The following is a 22,307-nucleotide window of genomic DNA, read 5'->3' as shown; positions in this document are numbered from 1 at the left end:
CAAATTTTGACAAATGCAGACGATGGTATAAACTAAGAAACATGCATTTTTTTAAATATTACTGTACTTAATATTGTGACCTAACTCACATTTGTATTATAATTATACAGTTTTATACTATTTAATATAAACCATTCCATCAATGAATCCTGGCTTCACACCCCAAACAAATTGCGCTAAAATATATCGTGACTGGAGTTGAATAACGATAGAGAAAGCAAGACTAACAGCGCCCGAAAATACTAAAATCCGCACGACAATACTGACTACATCGCGTCGTTGACGTAAAGACTTCGGGAATTGTCGAGGCTTGAATCGTCACGGACCAGAGTAAACTTTTAGCTGTTTTGGCAACTGTTATATATGTATAAACAATCAATTAGCCTATTTGAAACATCATCTCTACCTTTCGGTGTATAATAATCCGTTCCCCAATCCTTATATAATTATTATGCCCTTATTAAAGGCTAGAATTTTTCTTTTTCGTAAGTTTGAGATCAAGTGTACAATCTCAAGTAAAAAAAAAATATATATTAACGCTTTATTTAGTGTTATGTTGTATGTTTCTTAGAAATGCATATTTATTTGAGAATTGTTTTTTTTTTTCTGCCTTAGGTAATGTCTGATAATAGAACCAGAACATTTTGATAACTGCGATACTGTTTTGTTTTATCTTTTTGTCTCAGTTAAACATTTCTAATGTTATTTATTTCAATGATGTATGTTATTCAAAGTTACGAAATCTTTCCACGCCGACCAAATGCTATTTCGAGAATGATGAGCGAGACTCGAAGCGCACGAGAATGACGAGACGAGACTCGAAAGACAAATGCAACGCGAACACAGCGAGCGAGAGCGGCAGTTACTTTTGTTCATTTCTAATCGTGATCAAGTCTCTAGTATTTTTGTGATCAGAAGTTGGCCACCCTAGATATAAGAGTCACGTTATTAGAAAATTTTCAGTTTCTGATATACGTTTGAGACCAATTGTCGATCCTCTAAAATCGTGTCATACACTCTTCTGGAGTCATTTGGCTCATTTTACGACGCTTTATTATATAACTGCGATGGTTATGTAGCGTCTGAGTGAAATGAAGATAATTCAGGGAAATGAGTCCTGGATCCAGCGCAGAAAGTTATCCAGCATTTGCTCTTAATGTAATTGAAGGGAAAACCCTGGAAAAATCTCAACTAGGTAACTTGTCCCAACCAGGATTTGAACCCGAACCCTCTCGTTTCACGGCCAGACATGCTAAACTCTACCCCACAGCGATGAACTTTCTGGAGTGATCACAGAAACAGGTCTTCCAACACGGTGTTCATCTTTTACCTCCTTTCTCACTTAAATGCTGTAACAGAATGTAATGGTGGCATACGAAGAACAGTGATCGCTCAGCGTTTCCATCATATCCGCATAATTTCCTCACCGGACACATCTTTCAAAAATAGGTAATACTTCATCACCGATCGATACCAAATTTGATCAAAATTGAACTTTTTTCTGACACAATTTAGTTTTAAATTCACAATAAGAATCGGCTAAACTTTTTATCTTATAAAAATGAGTAACTCTTTATCAAACATACTAGGTAACCCCTTTTGCTTATAACTTAGGTCCAAGGCTAATATATTATATCAATACCCCTTAGCAGTTATGTAGCTTTCATTCTAAAAGTCAATTCTGGTTTTTTCTTTGTCAAATTTGTATGCCTCGGAACTAATTCTACTCGTATTAGCGGAGATATTCATACCAATGAAGTTAATTCCAAAGTCTGATACAGTACAAAATGTTAATATAAATTGTACTCTACTGACGTAAAAGTTATCACATTATGATCAACTGCGTCAACAATGCACCATTAACATTTTAATCTGAACATTTTATCATTTAACGATTACAGTGTGCGTGAATGTATTTCAATATCGCGTTTAATTTTAATTGAAAACTCGTCTAAAGTAAAATACGAGTACAACAGTCATATTTCTGTATTTCGTGTCGTTCATTACACACAGAACGAAAAATAATCGCCCATTAGTGATAATGAAGTGGGTTTTAAAATTGAATATATGTAATTTATTCTTTAACTGTAAATACATTTACAGCTTTATTTATTGCTTTCCACATCCAATTTCTCTGAAGCGACTGAAGCGGAGACGTGTGACAACGGAAATATCTCGTTGATCCAACATTTAGCAACGGGCTAACCTTTCCGTCTGTCACACATATTTCAGTAGTCGGTAAAAGACTTGCGTCGCCACTCGGAAGATATGTTCGTTAAAATATCTTCAGAATTAGCATAGTACACTGTGTTACAGCGGTGTAAGTACACGGTGAAACGTTCTTTCGCTTACTTATCGACAAAGTAATATGGAATTCGAGATCATAACGGTTAGAATAAATTATGCTGCTGTATGAAGATGTCTTAACAACATAGTGGTTGACATTTAACTCATAAGGAGAGGACACGCTCTGTATATTACCGAAATAAATAAGATTATGTGAGATGAAAGTATAAGACGTACTGTTTAAAGTCATACCTGGTATGGGTGGCCAATGACCCCTCGTTTTGGAAATATTGGCTATTGTTTGTGACATATTTCCGTTATATGCCTAATAGGAAAGCATTAGACTGTGTAACGGCGTAGCTCACATGGTTGGATGCTGAGTTGTTATCCAGGCAACCTGAGTACGAATGCTAATGCCTTCTCATTTTTTGAAGCTTGATATTATTATTATTATTATTATTATTATTATTATTATTATTATTATTATTATTATTATTATTATTATTGCACTTTTACTATTTAATATTTGTATGTGCATAGAGACCAATGCGCTTAGTAGGAGGTAATTTGTCATATACAAACAAAAACAGAAATATTGCAACATGAATGAAAATATAATAATAATAATAATAATAATAATAATAATGATGATGATGATTATGATATCAAGCTTTAAAAAATTAGAAGGCATTAGGATTAGAACTCAGGTTGCCTGGATAACAACTTAGCAACCAACCATGTGAGCAACGCTGTTACACAGTTTAATGTTTCCCTATTAGGCACCTAACGGAAGTATGTCACAAACAATAGCCAATATTTCCAAAACGAGGGGTCATTGGCCACCCATACCAGGTATGATTTTAAACAGTACTTCTTGTACTTTCATCTCACACAATCTTATTTCATTCGGTGATATACAGAGCTTGTCCTCTCCTTGTTAGTTTTACTGTTTTTAAGTACGAGTAGACAAATAGTCTTAATACAAATGAAATAGAACAGCCTTTACACTTTTTCTAAGATTAAAAAGAAAACATTATTTTTTTAAGAAAATTCCGTTGTTTTATGTAAATATGATTGACAAATATGACATAGTTGTAAAATACGTTATTGATAAATAATACAATACATTGACATAATAAGAGACCTAGTAGGTATTATTATTATTATTATTATTATTATTATTATTATTAGATGCATTGCAGTATAATTTGATTATAAACCTATTGGGAAACAAACTGTTGGCAGACTTAAGAAAAGCTGGAGAGAACACTTTTAAAACTAAACAAAATTCTATGAAACCAGAACAGACCAGGAGGCCTAATCCGTACAATAAATTGATGATGATGGTGATGGTGATACAATAATTAAGCTATTTTCCTTTACAGTATATGTCTGGGATACCATCTAAGTATGAGTAATTTGAATTATTTAAATATATAAGTTAATAATATCCAAATGTTGTATTGGATAGTACAACAAAAATATTGCGTTAGAAATAGTAATTTATGTACGCTAACTAGTGTATAATATTGGTAATTATGGCACAAACTTTATACAAATGTTACATACAACTTTTTATGCTATTCTAACATTAAAATGTGTAAAAAGAACTATTGTAAATTTACAAAATGTAATGTTATGACGTATTAAGGATATGAGTACTGGATATGACGTAATATATTGCATGGTTGCTAAGTAACCGTTTCTAAGACAATGTTATTTTGAGGCTCTTTCTTAAGGCTCATCTCCACTATTAAACATATTTAACATGTTAAATATAACATGTTGAATTTAACATGTATATGGACATTTCAAGTCTCAATTGACTTAACATGTTGACTGAGTATGTTGAAGTTAACACTTTTAACATGTTGGGGTGTTTTCCAGCAGCAATGGAAAACATGTCAAGTCAATTTACTTGCTCGTGCGGCGTCGGTACAGTTCGACAAAGTTCGTACAGTTTCCATAGCAATAACTATCTTCCGATTTTGTGGCGCGTATCTTGATCATTTTTATAGCCCTACTATCATTGGTCCTTGGTGTTGGCTGTAAGTTGTTCGAAGTAATGGAATGGACGGAAGAAAATACATTAGAATAAAATTAATGCACTGATGGAAAGGCCTTGTTTGTGGGATGTGTCTGCAAAAGAATACAGAGACAAAACAAAGAAGGCCGACTGTTTTAGAGAACTGGAATTATTATTTATTGTTCTCGAGAATACAATAGAGAGTTTTCGCACTCTCGCCGTACGCTAAATGTTAATGCTATGTTGACGTAAGTAATGGTCGTATTTGGTGATGTATATTAACGTTCGTAAAACTTCGGAAAGAATAATTATACGATATTACCCGTTCCTTTAACATCTATCATGTCGTAGGTCCTATGATAGTCAATCAATCGCGCTGTAATTTTTTTAATTGAGATGAAATGGTTGCTCTTAAATTGTGTCTTTCTTTGATGTAACAGGAAGTATTTTTGCAGCACTATGTTAAAATCGTGTTCTGACATTCTCAGCAAGTTTTTGAATCCAAATCGATCTTCAACTTTAAGCTCGTTTAGAATGTCTTCTGCATAGTGTCTTTTACTAAGATATTGCCGCATCCACAATCTCATTTTCTTCCTTTTCAAGGCCTTGTAATAAACAATAGAGGCAATTACAAAAGCCAAATCATCATCTGAGTCCACTGTCCAAGGTTTGAAAATAAGACACTACCTACATCTCATAGATTGTTTATGATGGACTACGCAAAGAAAGTCAAGTTTAACATGTTTAACAGAGTGGACAAAGTGTTAAATGAAATTAGCATTAACATGTTCAATCAACATGGTGGGATGTTAACGGTAAACAATTTAAAATTTAACATGTTGTTGTTAAATGTTTAATAGTGGAGACGAGCCATTACAGGTACGTTGTATAAAATTGAGTTGTGAAGGCGGTGATGATGTCAAGGAATACTAGTTGCTAAGTAACCTTTTCTGGCACTAGTGTCAGAATTAGGCCAATTGTGAACGATTTATAGCGTTATAATAAACTACCAAAATAATGCGTTATTAGTGTATAGATCAGCATGTTACATTCTGACAAGTTAGAAGCATGAATGAATGAATGAATAAGTGAACAAATGACTGAATGAATGAATAAATATATAAATAAAATACATACATAAACAAATAAATAAATAAATAAAATTGGGAAATGAATTTGTGGGCAATGAATGATTGACCATGTTAGAAATGAAGACATAATCGCCGAATTAAAATTTTCCAATTTATTGAAGAAAATCCATGACATGATATTCACAGACTAGGCCTACTCATTCGATGACTTTCACATAGGCCTATTACCTAGTTTGAATACGTTTCTGGTTTATCCAGCTATAACTCTTGCAGTCTTACTAATAAACCGTGTATAATTTTTATACGAGACTTATGCAGAGTTGAGACAGAAAACGTTACTAATAAACCGTGAATAAGCTATGGACGTATAAACAGGCTGTAACTATATAATGGGAATTGCTTTGCAGTAGTTATATACACGAAACCCCTTGTTTAAGCGTTGTATATAGGGAAAAAATGGCCGCCCCTTTAACAGCTGTTCGTATCGACTGTCATTTTATGATGATGTTTACCTTGTAACCACTTAAGAACAAACCAAAGATCATAGAATTATTAGAATAATATTGCTGTAGCTTGTACTCCTTGACCAAAATGTAGTGTGGTAATCGATTAGAGCCAGTTGTACAATCGATATTTAACACTCCACATTAGAGCGCTCTACCGGATCCAGTAGAGAACTTCAGATATTCTATTACCTTTCGCAACGAAGTAATGACGAAACTATGACGTAGCTGTGTAACAGTTATACTGTTATACACGACGTATGTAGTGATTATTAGTAAGGAATTTACACACGACTTATAAACGAGCTACTCATTGTATAAGTATAAGACAGTTAAACGTCTGTATATAGAGTTTTTATTAGTAAGACCGTTGGACGACAACGACGATGTTAACTGACACAACGTTTTAGACACAACGAACAGCTTTGGACTACACATATAATTAGTAAGCTTAACACTGCGGCATTTGTGACAGGTGTTACCGAAAGAAAAATACACTTGAGAGAGCGTCTAAATAAAACCAGAGTGCCGATTGTATTCATAATCCAATGTAAAATTTCATCGATTTCATATGAGTTGCTGCATTCCCAGGGGCAGGTATTTATGGATATTAATTATATCATTTGTGTTTTTTAACATTGGGGTCGGCGGAGATTGTTGGAGATTGATTTGTACTCTTAGCGGAGATTAATGGAAATTTTGGACAATACAATTATTTTGTAACTGGAGTAGTAAGTCAGTATGAATATTACTTTCCAAATAATTAACATTACAACTCCGTTGGATTCTGATTGTTCTGGTACAAGGCCAATAGACAGTACTTGTTGGATTGAGACTGTATTTAACACACATTCATTAAAAACGAAAAAAACTTACAGCCCTCAAATTAACACTTTCAAATTATTAGTGAAATGTTGAATTCTTCGTCTTTTGAGTTCCCTAATGTAATCAGAACACCTGGAATAGGCTACTATGTAATGTAGTCTACTTGGATATATAACAAAAAGCCACCGGCGTGGCTCAGTCGGTTAAGGAGCTTGCCTGCCGGTCTGAAGTTGCGTTCGGGCGCGGGTTCGATCCCCGCTTGGGCTGATTACCTGGTTGGGTTTTTCCCGAGGTTTTCCCCCATCATAATGTGAATGCAAGGTAATCTGTGGCGAATCCTCGGCCTCATCTCGCCAAATACCATCTCGCTATCACCAATCTCATCGACGCTAAATAACCTACTAGTTTATACAGCGTCGTTAAATAACCAACTAAAAAAATAAAAATATATAGCAAATCGTCATTGTTCCTGCAATAACTCCTATGTACAAAATATAAAATTTTTCAGTAGGAAGAAAAAACACGTTTATTCATCCTATAGCAGCCGTACATAGGAGGCTGTGAATTCTTACATTTTCGAAACAAATACATATAGGAGATTTTAATATTTACTGTATCATCCTAATTAAGTTATTTAAAAGAGCAAAAATCTTAAAATCGATAAATATGTCACATAGGAGTTATTGCAGGAACAACGTCGAAATTCAAGTCAAAAGAGACCCGAAAAAAAAAACTCAGAATATGAAATTCGCAATAAAACGACACAATAGTAATAATTCGCTAATATGTTCATATTTCGCTATTAGAACTCTATTTCGCGATTGTTTTATCCGTATATTATTAATCAGAATCACTTAATTCATAAAGATTACTAAAAATCTATTGTATATCTATTATGTCGTGATTTTCGCGATCTCCATAAATACTCATCCCTGCGCATTCTAAATAGCATAGCCAGAAAACGAAGTCCAGACTTTCCCTATTACAAAGTACTTACGATTTTTATGAAACTGAATGGACATCGGATAAAGAATATTTCGTCTTTCCACCGTCCTTCTCCACAGGTTGAAAACAAAAGGCAGTTTGAACTCTTTTTTTATTGAGTGGTAAAACACTATCAATTTTTATACATATTGAGAATTGGTTCACCGTGCAACGATTTGTATATATCTGGCAATACACCCACAGTATAAAGTTATGATATTCATGATTCGATATATGAATAGTAAACCGTCGTTGTTCCTGCAATAACTCCTATGTGACATATTTATCGATTTTCAGATTTTTGCTCTATTAAATAACTTAAATAGTGATACAGCAAATAATAAAATCTCCTATACATAATTATTAGGGCTAGGATTTTGATGCCCTATAAATAATGAAAAATGTCCTAAAACAATGCACTTATGACCTAAAAATCTTAAAAAAATGCCCTTAAAATGTTCTAAAAATTCATCTTACATAATTGGCTTAGTAGGAAAAGAGGTTTTGTACTACTTAATATTTAGACTAGTAATTAAATTAAATTCTAGTACCAACATTTAAGTTTATTTAATTTTACATAATTTTTCTAAGCAGTACACTTTAATTAATTATTTTACTTGATTTAGTTTCCATGTAGTCCACCACAAGGCCACTCTTATCCAGAACTAGCAGGTATATTGAAGGGGTGGTTGGACTGATACATTACATGGGGTGTACTATGTTAAAATGGCAATATTTGCATAGAAAAACGGTTAAAATATTATACAAAATATAAAAACGATTAAAATATTATACAAAATAAATGGGTATTAAAGGACAAAATATGTAGAGAAAATATAAAGGAAATAAACATTATTTTACATTAATAATTGGGATTTATTGCCAAAATTAAATGAAAATGCCTCAAAAATGACCGAATAAAACAAAAAATGCTCTTATGAGTTGAAACAGGCAAAAAAATGCCCTAACAAATATGTCTTAAAACACTCAATTTACCACATAACATATAAATACGAAAGCAGCTATGTTTCTGGCTTACTAGAAAAAAAGGGACATCCGGAAAAAAGATGCAATATCATCAAAATTCTAGCCCTAGTAAAGGCTGGTTCACAATAAACCGGGAACGAGAATCAGAATGAAAACGAGAAACAGAGGACGTGAATATGAAAATTTTTGATTCACAATAACCCGAGAATGTAGACGACTATGCATATCGATATGCATGTGAATAACGATATGTAAAGTCGATATTACGCATTCTGATGTTATTTGTGTATAATTGACCAATGGCGTTCTCTCATGAGTACAAGGCAGCCATCATAAACATAGGTTAACCAACTTCGAAATTTCAACTGAAACATTTCATTAGGTACGGTACTATAAATATGCACATGCATCTTTATTATCACAACCTATTTTAAGTCTACCATAACGTAAAATAATTAGAGGAGAAACATTTGTAATAGAACAAAACTGAACACAACAGTAGTTATTGAATTGAAGTATGAATATGTAGTGTGTCATACAACCAATACAGTAATAAAATATGATTCACTTACGATCGGTGTTCCAAGATGCAGCTATTGGAAGCCACGTATTCTCCTTCATTTTCTCATCTTTATACGAGGCGCGCCGCTTATCGTAAACGTGAGGATTTTCCTCAACACTCAATATTAGAATCTTATCAAATAAAACTTGCTCCATGATGCACAGCACAGAACAAAATAATGCATAGGTTATGTCACGGTCTTCTTGCTACAAAATATACGACGACAAAATAGCATTTAGATGGCAATAGAATGAAGTTAGTGGGCTGTGATCGGAAACGTGAACGCCAAAGTTGAAACTTGGCCAACTCTCCGTTCCCGATCCCGGGCTCCGGCAAGCTTTTCGTTAATTGTGAATGCTCACATTTAAATGTACACATTTTAACAATTTTACCGTTTTCGTTTCCGTTCCGATTCTCGTTCCCGGTTTATTGTGAACCGGCTTTAATTATATTTGTTTGTTTCGAAAATGTAAGAATTCACAGTCTCCTATGTACGGCTGCCGTAGGATGAATAAATGTGTTTTTTCTTCCTACTGAAAACTTTTATATTTTGTACATAGGAGTTATTGCAGGAACAACGACGAAATTTTACAACTTAATACTTTTACACTTGTGGTCTTACCTCTGTGCTGCTGGTGTTCGTGCACAATCCAATAGCGAAAGAGAACTGTAAGTAATTAATATCCTGTGACCCGCACACACATACTCGTGATAACATCTGTCCTGTTACAAAGCAGTAAAAACGATAATGTTGATATTCTAATATATAATGAAGGAGGCAACAACGACGCGCTTATGTAAACGCATGCCTCCCTCTCCTTCTTTATTAACACTACAGGAGCCCGGGTACTTAACTGGCTAACTGACAGTTTTACGGCCAGTTAACACGAGTTGTTAGCGAGTTTCTTCTTCCTACCTCCGCTGTGTTGGGAAGCAACCGTGAAACTGTTGAAGTCTGCTGGCTGAGCCTGCTTGCTCCGTGTGGAAGGGAAAGGAAATGGGAGACAAGTAGGGGGATGCTAGCCAAACTCTGTGACGCGATCTTTTGTAGCTTGTCACACCATTTCTACTTTTTTATTTTCTGAGATGACAAATCCTTTAGAGAAGTAGCGTTGTTACACTTTCTTCTATCAGAGGAAAAGCCCTCGACGAAAGTGAATGAAATATGTTTTTTTTGTCTTGTCCTGAAATTGTATTCTTGTTTCTGATTATGAATCTTAATACACCCATGCAGTGTTCCGCAACCAGTGTGCCACGAAACGCGCGTTCAATTCAAATTATCACATTGGCCAGGGATATACACAACTTTTGTATCCTTGTGTCGTAGAAGTCTGCCGCCTGGGGCCTGTTTCTCAAAAATACTAGTTTAGTAGTTCACCAGTTACTAGTTACCAGAGTATATTTCACCAGCTCTAGTAGATCTGTTTCTCAATCTATTTTACCAGTCTAGTAACTTGTGACAATTTTTCACTAGTCACATGATCTCTTTCACTAGTCAGCTGATTGGGTTCATTTGTTTATACCCATTGGTAGATATTGTTAACCTATTTGAGTTTAGAGGCTAAGTTGTTTGTGTTTTGGTTCTTACTTCTCTCTATTCTTGAAATTCCATCAATTGAAAGCAAATTAACTATACTCAATATGATTACTGACTCAAAGGATATATCATTCAGTGCGTTTTCAAGCATAATAACAAAAATGATAAAGTAAACGACTGGACAAAAAAATTTGTAATAAGTGAGGCTATGGAACTGATACTTCAGAACAAAGATTATGCATACGTTAGGGACACTTATTGGCCCAACATTAAGAAAGCAACTTTGACGAGTACCAATTCAAGTTCACAGTATCATAATATGAACACATTATGTGGCAAGTGAGTCTACTGGCGACATGGATGCCACTTATGACTTGAAAAATTCGATATTTTTTTTTTTTTCAGTTTCACGTTTGATCTATTCATAAATTAGTGTCGTTTTGTATTTAATTTGTAGGCTAAAGTTGACAATGTCAGAAGAACTGGCAGTGGAGGAGGAAAACCAGCAAAAATTACTGCAGTTGATGAATTGGTATTAGATTATTAGGAAAAAAATTCTGCATGTGTTGCTGGTCTAGGACAGAAAAACCAGATGGCATTGGAAAATAATCAACATCCCGATTTGTAGAGCAATCTGTATTTGAAGCTTTGTTGATAATGCATGACTTCTATTTGTTTGTCTTGTTATGGCAGGTCCCACTATATTTAACAACTCTCCAAGCTTTTCAGGACTTTATTTAAACCGTTCATTATATTTAAACAATGCTCCCGTAAAGGAATAATAATTGTTCTTTCTCGATATAGTTTTAGCTCTTCTCACAACAACTTCTTTACTACTTCAATCGAAATCACTAAACCACATTTGTTAAAAAAATAACTACAATATTTTGTTTTGATTATCTGAGAAAGATTGCCACTGGTAACTGATAATATAGAAATCACCAGTCTTTAGAGTCTTGTAGGAATATTCCTGTTAAATACTAGTATAGTCAACTAGATTAGCATTTTGAGAAACAGAATCAGTTATGAACTGGTGAAATCGACCAATATTACTAGTCTGTGAACTGATAACTACTACTTTACCCTTGTAGTTTCTAGAAACACAGACTTGTAAAATATACTAATATTACTACTGTACAGACTAGTATTACTAGTCCGTGAGTTTTGAGAAACAGGCCCCAGGGATCGGAACCAGTGTGTGACAGCCGTCTACACCTCTCCCACGGTAGACTATGACTAAGCTGCGGATTTATGCCTATATGCCTATTTTAATCCTTAACCTGAAGGCGGAAGATTTTAGGTTACATATCCATTTTAAGACACTGTGAGTATTATATGCGAATTCTATAGTGCCTATAATTGCCTATTTCACTAGTAAGTGCCTATTTGCTTATAAATGCCTAAAAGTTGCCTAAATATCTATATTATATATTATACTTGAATTTACTGACCATTCTATCGATATTTTTTGAATATGTCATTTGTTTCTTTCTTATCTAGCAGAGGGAAGTGATATAGAATTATCGATAATTCTGTGTGTTACGTTTTACTGCCAGCAGAGAGCGGAGAAATCGAATAATTTAAAATCAACCAATAACAAAAAATGTATTTCGAAAGCCGCATGAATGATTGTGGTAGTTGACAAGGGTAGTTGTTTTAAACTGTTTAAAATTACGATTTTAATAATAAGAAAACTCTTCACAACTACAAACATAACCTACACGGTAAAGTACTTTGGGTAGCCAGCTAAACGTTGAGAATTAATTAAAAATAGAAATTACTTGCCACCGGAACAGATCAATGTGCTTAATTCGTAGTGTGAATAATGGTGATGGTACTGACAACGACATTTTGAATATTCGCTGTTATTTTGCCAGAAGTTACAGTTTCCTACGAGCTCAATTATTTATTAATGAGAACAGCATACATAGGTAAAAGTAGCATAACCCATCATTAAAGTCAGTTACGGTGTATAGGTGATATAACTGCAGTGTCTGTTCCGGTGGTAGCAACACCCTAGAGCTTGTTGCGTCATTAATAAGGAGTATTATAGGACTCCAACGAGTGTGGACTGAGTGTTTACTTTGGAAACGCAGTGTCAAATGTGAGGCAACAAAATTTACACGAGTAAATATGTTGTTAAGTGAAGGACATTTAACTGCTGCTTGTTTACACATTCTATGTGTGCGTACAGTTTACACTGTACGAAAATAAAAGCGCGTGGTGTCAAAAATATGACGTATCACTAAAAATACGAAAACAAAATATATGATTAAAGTGTAATTTGTAATTGTAGAACTTAATTGGAAAATACATATTTACACAATGTGGACATAAATATTGAAGTCATCGCAAGAAAATAAACAGTGTACGGCATAAAAACTTGTAGGAATATTGAGAGGCGGACGTGTGACTATCATTGTAATGGACAGCCAAGAGCTTGTTCAAGTAAGGGAAGTATCATTACCTCTTCATACAGTGATGTAATGTGGTTTAAAGCCTATCTTCATAGAGGCGTCTTTTGCTGTTGCGTACTATTAGCATTTACGTAAGAATGCTATCGTACGTAATTTTGACGTAGGGGAAACTCGGCAAATTTAGCAATATGGGAAATTTGGCAATATTCCTGTATTTCTTTTATTGCCAAATTTCCTCCAGAGTTTTAAGAAGTTCAATGACACGATCATAGAGTGGAACATCTGAGTGTACTTTTAGTTTTAGTTTCATTCGAATCCGCGCATTAAAGTGGCACATATTGTTACTAATATTGAGAAGATGGAAACGATACGAAGAAGATGGAAACGATACGATAAAAGAACTTAAATGGGAAACTTTGGAAAACAGACGTAGGAAAACTAGAATAACATCATTGTATAGAGCACATCTAGGTGAGAAAGCATGGGTAGACATAACGGCTCGGTTAGAAAAGCCAACGTACTATGGTAGAAACGATCATGATTTTAAAATCAAATGTAGGAAACAGAAAACGGATGTAGGTAAATTCTCATTTTTAAATAGAACTATAAATGATTGGAATGACCTACCTGCAGCGGTCTTTGAGGGCTGTCCTTCCTTAAGGAGATTCAAGAATAATTTAAAAAGTTGTGTATAAAGTGCAAATTAAAATTAAGGCGACATTTAACATTTATTTTTTTTAAGGTGACATGTATTTATTTAGCCTGACGAGTTACTTCCTTGGTTTGAATTGTAAATTATTTAAAAATAGCGTGTAAGAGGGTCTTAGGCTAGAAATGTTTAGTTTAAATGTAGTTCTGTTTATAAGTATGCATAAGGGTGTAATTATTTGACTTATTTGAACTGTTGTATCAGTGAAGCGAGGTGAGTCAGTGAAGTTATGGTTTTACAGTGCAGTGAATAGTTCCGATCAGTGATAATTTATAGCGTCAATGAAATGTGTTCTATAGTGTCAGTGAAATGTGTGCTAAAGTGTCAGTGAAATGCGTCATAGTGCCACTACAGTGAGTGAGATGAGAGTAAAGTGAAAGACTATTGAAACTTATGTAGGACCTATACATAATAATGTAGGTTGTAATGTTTTTGTTATTATTGTGTTAAATTATATTGTGTATTCTTATTGTATTGTGTATAAAATTGTAGGCCTATTGTGTATTGTATAATTGTATTGTGTACTGTAAATTTATTGTGTATTGCTAATCATTTCTTTATTGTGTATTGTTTATATTGTGTATACCACTGCCACCGGGTGCATGCCCACTTGCAGTGTAAATAAATAAATACATACATACATACATATATACATACATACATACATACATACATAATAGAAAGAAGTGTTGAATACTCCCTGTGAACGTGGTGATTGTGTGGACGTGTGTACACAAAGACTGAAAGAAAGTGTTTTTCATTACCTACATATGTTTGTGCATTATATATCAAAAGATGAGATTCCATATTATAAGGTAAGCCATTTATATAATTAATATTTTCTGTCAATAACTCATCAGCCCTTAGCTCATTTTATGTTCTTCTTAGCAAAAAAAATGTCTTCTCCAGGGTAGTGTGAATTAGCCATTTTCCTTTATAGTGATATATTGCTGCTCTCTTTGAACATGAATGTGTACTCGATGGTAAAATTTAAGAGTAGGGACGTATGAGGGATTTTTACAGTCTTCAATGCAGCACTGTGTGTGGTGTGTTGCAGATATGCCAGGGGAACGAGGACATTATTCTGAAAAATATTCCAAAGATGATTTGCGGGCTGCGGTTGGGAGTGTTTTGAAAAATAGATCATCGACTTATAAGGCTTCTAAGAAGTACAATGTGCCCTTTAACAACTTAAAGAGGTTTCAGTATGCATCCTCAGGACCCGATGACGTCATTCCCAAGAAAGGAAGACCCATAGCTCTAACCGTTGAGGAAGATCAAAAACTGGTGACATATGTAATCAAAATGCAAGAACTTGGGTTTGGGCTATCGGAAAAAGAAATTCGAAGACAACCCTTCAATATAGTTAATAAGAGTGGTCGGAAAAATGCATTCAATTCTTTTTTATGTTTAATGACTTCTTGTCCCAGTAAATTAAGTCTTATAAATCTTGTACCACTGTTTTATTTTCAAAAATTTATTTTTAATCCTATTGCCAAATTACCCCTGTACTATTGCCAATTTATCCTGATGAAGTACCAAATCTGGAAACATGTCATTTGTTATTTATTAGTGTGTTATGTGTAAAGTAATTTAGATTTGTAGAATTTTCTTTCAAAGGTTTATTGAGATTTAATGTTTAAACACATTCCATAATAGAGGAATATTTAATTTCAGAATATGTAACCAGCGAACAGGGATTATAAAGAATGGACACTGAGCGAATTTTCCTGTGTTTTGTTTCTCTGTGCGCCAGCGGTTAGTTCCACTTTCAAGCTCTAGAGGTAGTGTAATCGAGCATACGCTAAGATAATAATTGAGAATAGAGTTGAGACACAGGATCCAAACATCGCCTACCTTATTGCATAATCCAGTAACGCTTTGCTTCAAATAAATTCAAGTTAACAGCTTTTCCTCATTTCTCAGTGACAAACTAGTTGTAATAATAATATTTTATTTTTCAGATATAATACATTATATTATAAAATAATATAATACATTATACAATTAAGGATCGAATTCGTTTAATATTTGTATAATAATATAATATAGGTATATGGTTTTACTTCTCGTAAGAGTTTTGTTATTCCATTTTCAGCGCTATCAAATCATTACATATTTTAATTGTTGTTGGGGTCAACGTCTCAACTCTCATTATAAAGGAACTCTAGAGTCTAGACATTGCAGTTAATGAAGGATTTATTATTTTATGGACCCAATTAATTTTATTTGAGTACATAATGTACCTAGCTGTATTAATTGTATGTGTTATATTTCCGCTGTGTCGACTGCTAGCTGGTGTGATGTCAGCGCCAACTCTAGGGAGAAAGCAGAATCTGACGCTGTAGCTGGCTTGACGGTCATTGAAATCAGTCCGGCTACATCAAAGGTACCGACGCGAAGTGTCCATTCTTTATAATCCCTATTCGCTGATGTAACTACAAACTGTGTTAAGATACAAATATTGCCAAATTGGACGAGTCTCCCCTATAATGGGTAAACTTATGGAGCAAATTTCCAAAGACATTTTGAGCAAAAAAAGTCATTAAAACATGGGTCCTGTTCTCAATATTTTCTGAGTTACATTAATTTGAAGTTGTATGTAAAGCGACTTTTTTCTTTAGTTTTAAGAGTAGAAGAATATTACAAAATAGAGAATGAACTATTCAGAAGTATCATTTCTGTAATTGGCTAGTGTTCTGAAGCTAAAAATCTGTTGTATTAGCTAATACAACTGGCATTCAAACTTGCCGATGAGTCCTCGTTCATAGTTCATAGGGTGGGGTCGCAACGAAGACGTGATATACCATCTCTAATCTCGGTATTTCCATTGAATGTGACTTGGCACAATAAAGCCCATTTCATTTTCATTTATAATGAAAACCGTTTCTGTTTAGCATTAACATGTCTCTTGGAAGACGGCCATGTATATGCAAACATGAGTTAAGGTTATTCAATTTTCATTAAAATAACTTACATACGATTAAATTGTGCAATATACGTAATTACTTCGCTAGTTGATGTACGCGTATTAAGCTAATGTGAAAACATATGCATTTTATCAACAGTAATCTCACTAGACGTTTTGATTTATCTAGAGAAAATCAAAACTCGAGTGGGATTTAATTGACTATTACACGATTAGAAGAAAGTATATAAAAATTAGAAGTAACGAAGTACTCCAATACAATAAAATATTAATTGACTTACGAAAATACAACTGTCTTCAAATGTATTATTGTACCATCTCAACATTACGCTAGATGCATGCTAGATGGCAGTAGTGTCTTTATACAGACACTGTAATGATTACTATTCAATAAATCTTAATATTAAACACTCTCTGATACGTGACTATCCATAATATCATATAGCAGAAGTTCTTTTTATCCTCTCAGAGCAGAAGCTATAACATAACCTAATATACACAAATGTTAGAAAAGTTTTAATTAACGACGATGACATAAAAAATAAACATGAATAATTTTAAAATGAATAATTATTGAATGTACAATTTTCAAATTTGAATGTGGTTGGTGGTTCAATTGATGTTATATTGGACGTGTGCGTAATAGAAGTGGAACTCGTTGATTTAGGCCTACATTGTGTATTCAACTTATTCAAAATTTCCGAATGAATAATTTTAAAAGGAATAATTATTGAATGTACAATTTTCAAATTTGAATGTGGTTGGTGATTCAATTGATGTTATATTGGACGTGTGCATAATAGAAGTGGAACTCGTTGATTTAGACCTACATGGTGTATTCAACTTATTCAGGATTTCCGAATGGTGCTCTTCATTTATTTGTAAATCGGATTTCAGAAGATGCATAGGTATGATCAGTGTTTTTTATTAATTCTTGTTCTTGAATGCCAATGCGAGTTATATTTGAAAGTGCTGTGCATCGACTGGAGTGGTTTGTAATTTTATATATATTTTTGACGTCCAGACCAGTGCAGTTTGAAATGTTGAAAAACAGAGAAACAAATGCTAGGGTAGTGATAAAAATAAACAAATACTAGGGACGCGATAAAATTAGACAAGTGCTAGGGACGCGATAAAATTGTGCGATAAGCAGCCATGATTGGTTGAAAGACGTCCTTTCGTTCCGTTTTATTGGTCAAAAGTAGTGTGACGTAGTAAAAGTGTAATAGTCAGTTTGACCTCCCAAACCGTGTGTGATAAACAGGTTTCGAGACTTGGGACCCGATACAATAAGTTTACTGTGCATGTAGGCCTACTATAGGTTGTTCACTCGCTGCAGGTAGTGAAAGGTAGAGATGTGTTGAGGTAACAACGTTGCTATTTAGAGTAGAGTACGGTGGTATGGGGAAACACAAATATGTACATTCTGAAAGTAAATATACATTACACAATGATAATGTCAAAAGTATGTGAATAGCATTAATTTATTCTCTTGTCTTTTATAAGCATTTGTGTTTAATTATACACAGTGTTAATGGTGGAAATAAACATGTAGCAATTTTAATTTCTTCATTTATCCTATTGGTCGTCTTGATGAAGTGCAGTTACAATACCGAATTGCAATGTACTACAAAATACATTTTTAGTGTCTCAAATGTAAATCTTTTTCTGTTATCTGCCAAACACAGTTTGTACTGCGAAATGCTGCTTGATAGGAGCAAAACGAAAAAAACCTAACATTGCAGTCTGTAAGAGACAGTCCTTTATTCTCGGGTGACTCTATATCCACTAGTTTGCTGTTTATATTACACAATGTTCAATATCCGTTATTTTTACATAAAATTGATTTCCACTTCTGTTTTACACGTTCTTGATATCTCATTAATTCTCTGTGTCATTTCTTCAATTAATTTGAGGGCTTCCGGCATCTCTTGCTCTGACTTTTCTAACCGTGTAATACTTTCAGACACAGTTTGAAAAAGGTTTGTATGAAAATCAAATTATTCTGCAGAACCTTCAAATCCAGAGCGTTTTTCTTTGCGTATTTGTTGGCATTCATTCTACAGTAACCCCACCCACTGTAAGCTTTACCACTACACTCAGTACGCCGTTATGCGGATTTCCCACTGAACTGCTCTATTGGGTCCGAAGTCTCGAAGCCTAGAGATAAAGTACAAAAAAGATTAAACCTACAGACATAATTTATTGATAAGTGTGCACATACATACATACATACATACATACATACATACATACATACATACATACATACATACATACATACATACATACATACATACAACTTACATGGTGATTCACGAGGAGTTACCGCCACTTACGGAGCAAATTTCCAAAGACATTTTGAGTAAAATAGTACATTATGCAACGAGCCTATAATGATAGTAATTAAGACGCAAGTATATTTGTTTATGAAACGAGCGCAAGCGAGTTTCATAATTTCTATACGAGCGTCTTAATTACCATTATAGGCAAGTTTCATACGACGTTTTATGCTCGACCATATTTCTAACGTGAAATTATTCAGAAGTATCATTTTAGTTGTATCTGACTCAAGATCGGAAGTGACCTTGTGCATAGCTCGTGTGAGATGTGCGCAGACGCGAAAGTATTGATTTTTTCCGAGGAACAATAATATCATTGACCTTGATGTAGAGAATGACATGAAATAATTTTGGTATAACCTGGAAATTGATTTGGAATTGAAAAACGAGATGATAAATTGAACTTATTTGAATATAATTTACAATTAACGCTAATTATTATAGTAACAGAACATAACCTTCTGCGAAAGTATTGGATTTCCAGCCTCCGTGACGTTTCCCTCGTTGTCTTTCGATTGCATATCCGAGAATAATCGAAAACCTGAACTTTAATGATTAGGTGTACTATAATGACATGCATTAAAGTACTACTACCAGGTGTATAATTACTACATTTCGGCATGGTCGAGCATAAAAGTCATTAAAACATGGGTCCTGTTCTCAATATTTTCTGAGTTACATTAATTTGAAGTTTTATGTGAAACAACTTTCTTGTTTAGTTTTAAGAGTAGAAGAATATTACAAAATAGAGAATGAACTATTTAGAAGTATCATTTCTTTAATTGGCTAGTATTCTGAAGCCTAAAAATTTGTTGTGAATTCCATAGTTGCTTCGTAAATTTTTTTTTTTTTTTTTTTTTTTTTTTTAAACTACAAAATTAAATTTCGGCATATGTCTTATATAGCTTTCGCGTGTTAAATATTATAGTACCTGGTTAACTAGTTTCAGCCTGTTATGGGCCATCTTCTTGAGTTCGTATTTTCTTAAATTAATGACTTTAGTGACATCTGCGGATTGGTATACGTATACTGGAACAATATTATTCTTTCACATATTTCACGGCTTCAGTCATTTCCACATTTCTCGGCTGCAGGCAATTCAGTTGTTTAAAGGTAAATTGCAATATGCAAACATTATACATAATCGATAAGAATTTTATTATGTATTACTTGACTCAGTTTTGAAGTAGACTGTTTGTCTTCACTCCAGTGTGTATGTGTATGTGTACGTGTATGTTGGTGTGTATGTGTGTGCCCACTTCACTTGCGTGATTCGGGTTCCGCATATTGCTGATAGATGGCAGGACTGTGACCCATTTTCAACTTGTACACCACTTCGGCGGGCTGCAATGTACATGATGTGTATCTGTGAGTTGTGTCGTGTACTAGGGTGAGTGTATGTGTAAGTGAAATGTAGGGAATGGGTGAGGATGATGATGGTGAGGAAGTAAGAAGGGGAAGGGCACGTAGCCTACTCCTGTCGAATAGCACCAAGGAGGCCGCCAGGCTTAACGTCCCCATTCGACGGACGAATCAATGTCAACAGTGACATATGGCTTCTTTTCATATGCACTGCTGAGTATTTCCCATGTAAAGAGAGGTCTTCCGTGTGTTTTTTCATAGCACAGTGTTCTGAACTACTATTCGTTTTATAAATTCTATTTCCACATTACACAATTTCCAGTAAAATGTTTCTCAATTTGTCAGTATGATTACAAACAATTTTTGTTTAAATTGCATTCAACTTCATAGTGATTTAGGATTCAGCTACTGTTATGTTGAAAACCGCTCATTCAACTGCTCAGCTACACTTCGAACGTTAGTACGTAATGAAACTGCTTCTCTACTATGCATATTATTGTGATGTAGGGTTGCAATAGAGCTACAGTCTGATCCGTTTGGATATGGATAATATTAATTTATTATTATAAAGCTATTATGATAGTAGGAAAAATTTATTGCTTGTTATATTATAATTAAAAGATGGAAGTTTCCATAAATGACAATCAAGAATCCATAATCTGAAAGGACAAATGAAAATCGTAGATAATTAAAATGGCTACTACAAATCAACAGCGGGCACTATGTGTTCTTTAGTATGCTAAATTTGAGAGTGTTAAAAGAGTTCAAAAGGAATTTTGACGTGAGTATGGAGTGCGTAATGTACCTAAATACGATTCCATAATGTTGTGGCATCGAACATTTGTAGAAACAGGTTCTGTGTTAAGAAAAACTTGCAAGAGGTCACAGGCGAAACTCAGTACGAGAAGCAACTATCTCTTGGCTTGGCCCCCAAAGTCCCCACATCTAACCCCTCCTGACTTCTTCGTGTAGGGTTTTGTTAAAGACATTGTCTATTCACAGAAACCCAGAAACATTGACGATATTTTCAACAAATCACCCCTCTTATGTTACAACGGACATAGGCTGAATTACATCACCGTTATGAGTTTTGCAGTGTGAGCAATGGGGGTCATGTTGAGCTCTGAGGAATCTCCCATCTTTCAGTGTTGTATGCACAAAGTTTCAACAAATAAAGTTCAGTAGTAAATGTTGTGAAAGTTGGACTTTCACTTTGAGAGAGGAACATAGGTTAAGGGTGATTGAAAGGTGCTTAGGAAAATATTTGGGGCTAAGAGGGATGAAGTTACAGGAGAATGGAGAAAGTTACACAACACAGAACTGCACGCATTGTATTCTTCACCTAACATAATTAGGAACATTAAATCCAGACTTGAATAATTTCAAGGGAAAAATTGTTCCGGGGCCGGGTATCGATCCCGAGACCTCTGGTTGAACGTACCAGAGGTCCCGGGATCGATACCCGGCCGCGGAACAATTTTTCCCTTGAAATTATTCAAATCTGTTTACAGAAAGTTTTACCTGAAAGACTAGATTTGCATTAAATCCAGACGTTTGAGATGGGCAGAGCATGTAGCACGTATGGGCGAATTCAGAAATGCATATAGAGTGCTAGTTGGGAGGCCGGACGGAAAAAGACCTTTTAGGGAGGCGAGACGTAGATGGGAAGATAATATTAAAATGGATTTGAGGGAGGTGGGATATGATGATAGAGAATAGATTAATCTTGCTCAGGATAGGGACCAAT

General features: G+C 34.3%; 1 protein-coding gene across 3 annotated transcripts in view; it reads right to left on the bottom strand.

Moving 5' to 3' along the window:
* fz2 (frizzled 2) overlaps positions 1 to 22,307 on the bottom strand; it is a 424,525-nt gene that overhangs the window by 124,351 nt on the left and 277,867 nt on the right. The window contains exon 1 of one of the 3 annotated variants that reach the window (XM_069846044.1): positions 9,887 to 10,139. The exons of the other annotated variants lie outside the window; for them this stretch is intronic. The gene's annotated coding sequence lies outside the window, so the exon portion shown is untranslated. Of the gene's footprint in view, positions 1 to 9,886; positions 10,140 to 22,307 lie in introns of those variants that run through there. 3 annotated transcript variants of the gene reach the window in all.

Source organism: Periplaneta americana, chromosome 14 (genome assembly GCF_040183065.1).
Source record: "Periplaneta americana isolate PAMFEO1 chromosome 14, P.americana_PAMFEO1_priV1, whole genome shotgun sequence".
NCBI classification, from domain to species: Eukaryota; Metazoa; Arthropoda; class Insecta; order Blattodea; family Blattidae; genus Periplaneta; species Periplaneta americana.
This window is presented reverse-complemented; position numbering and strand designations above follow the sequence as displayed.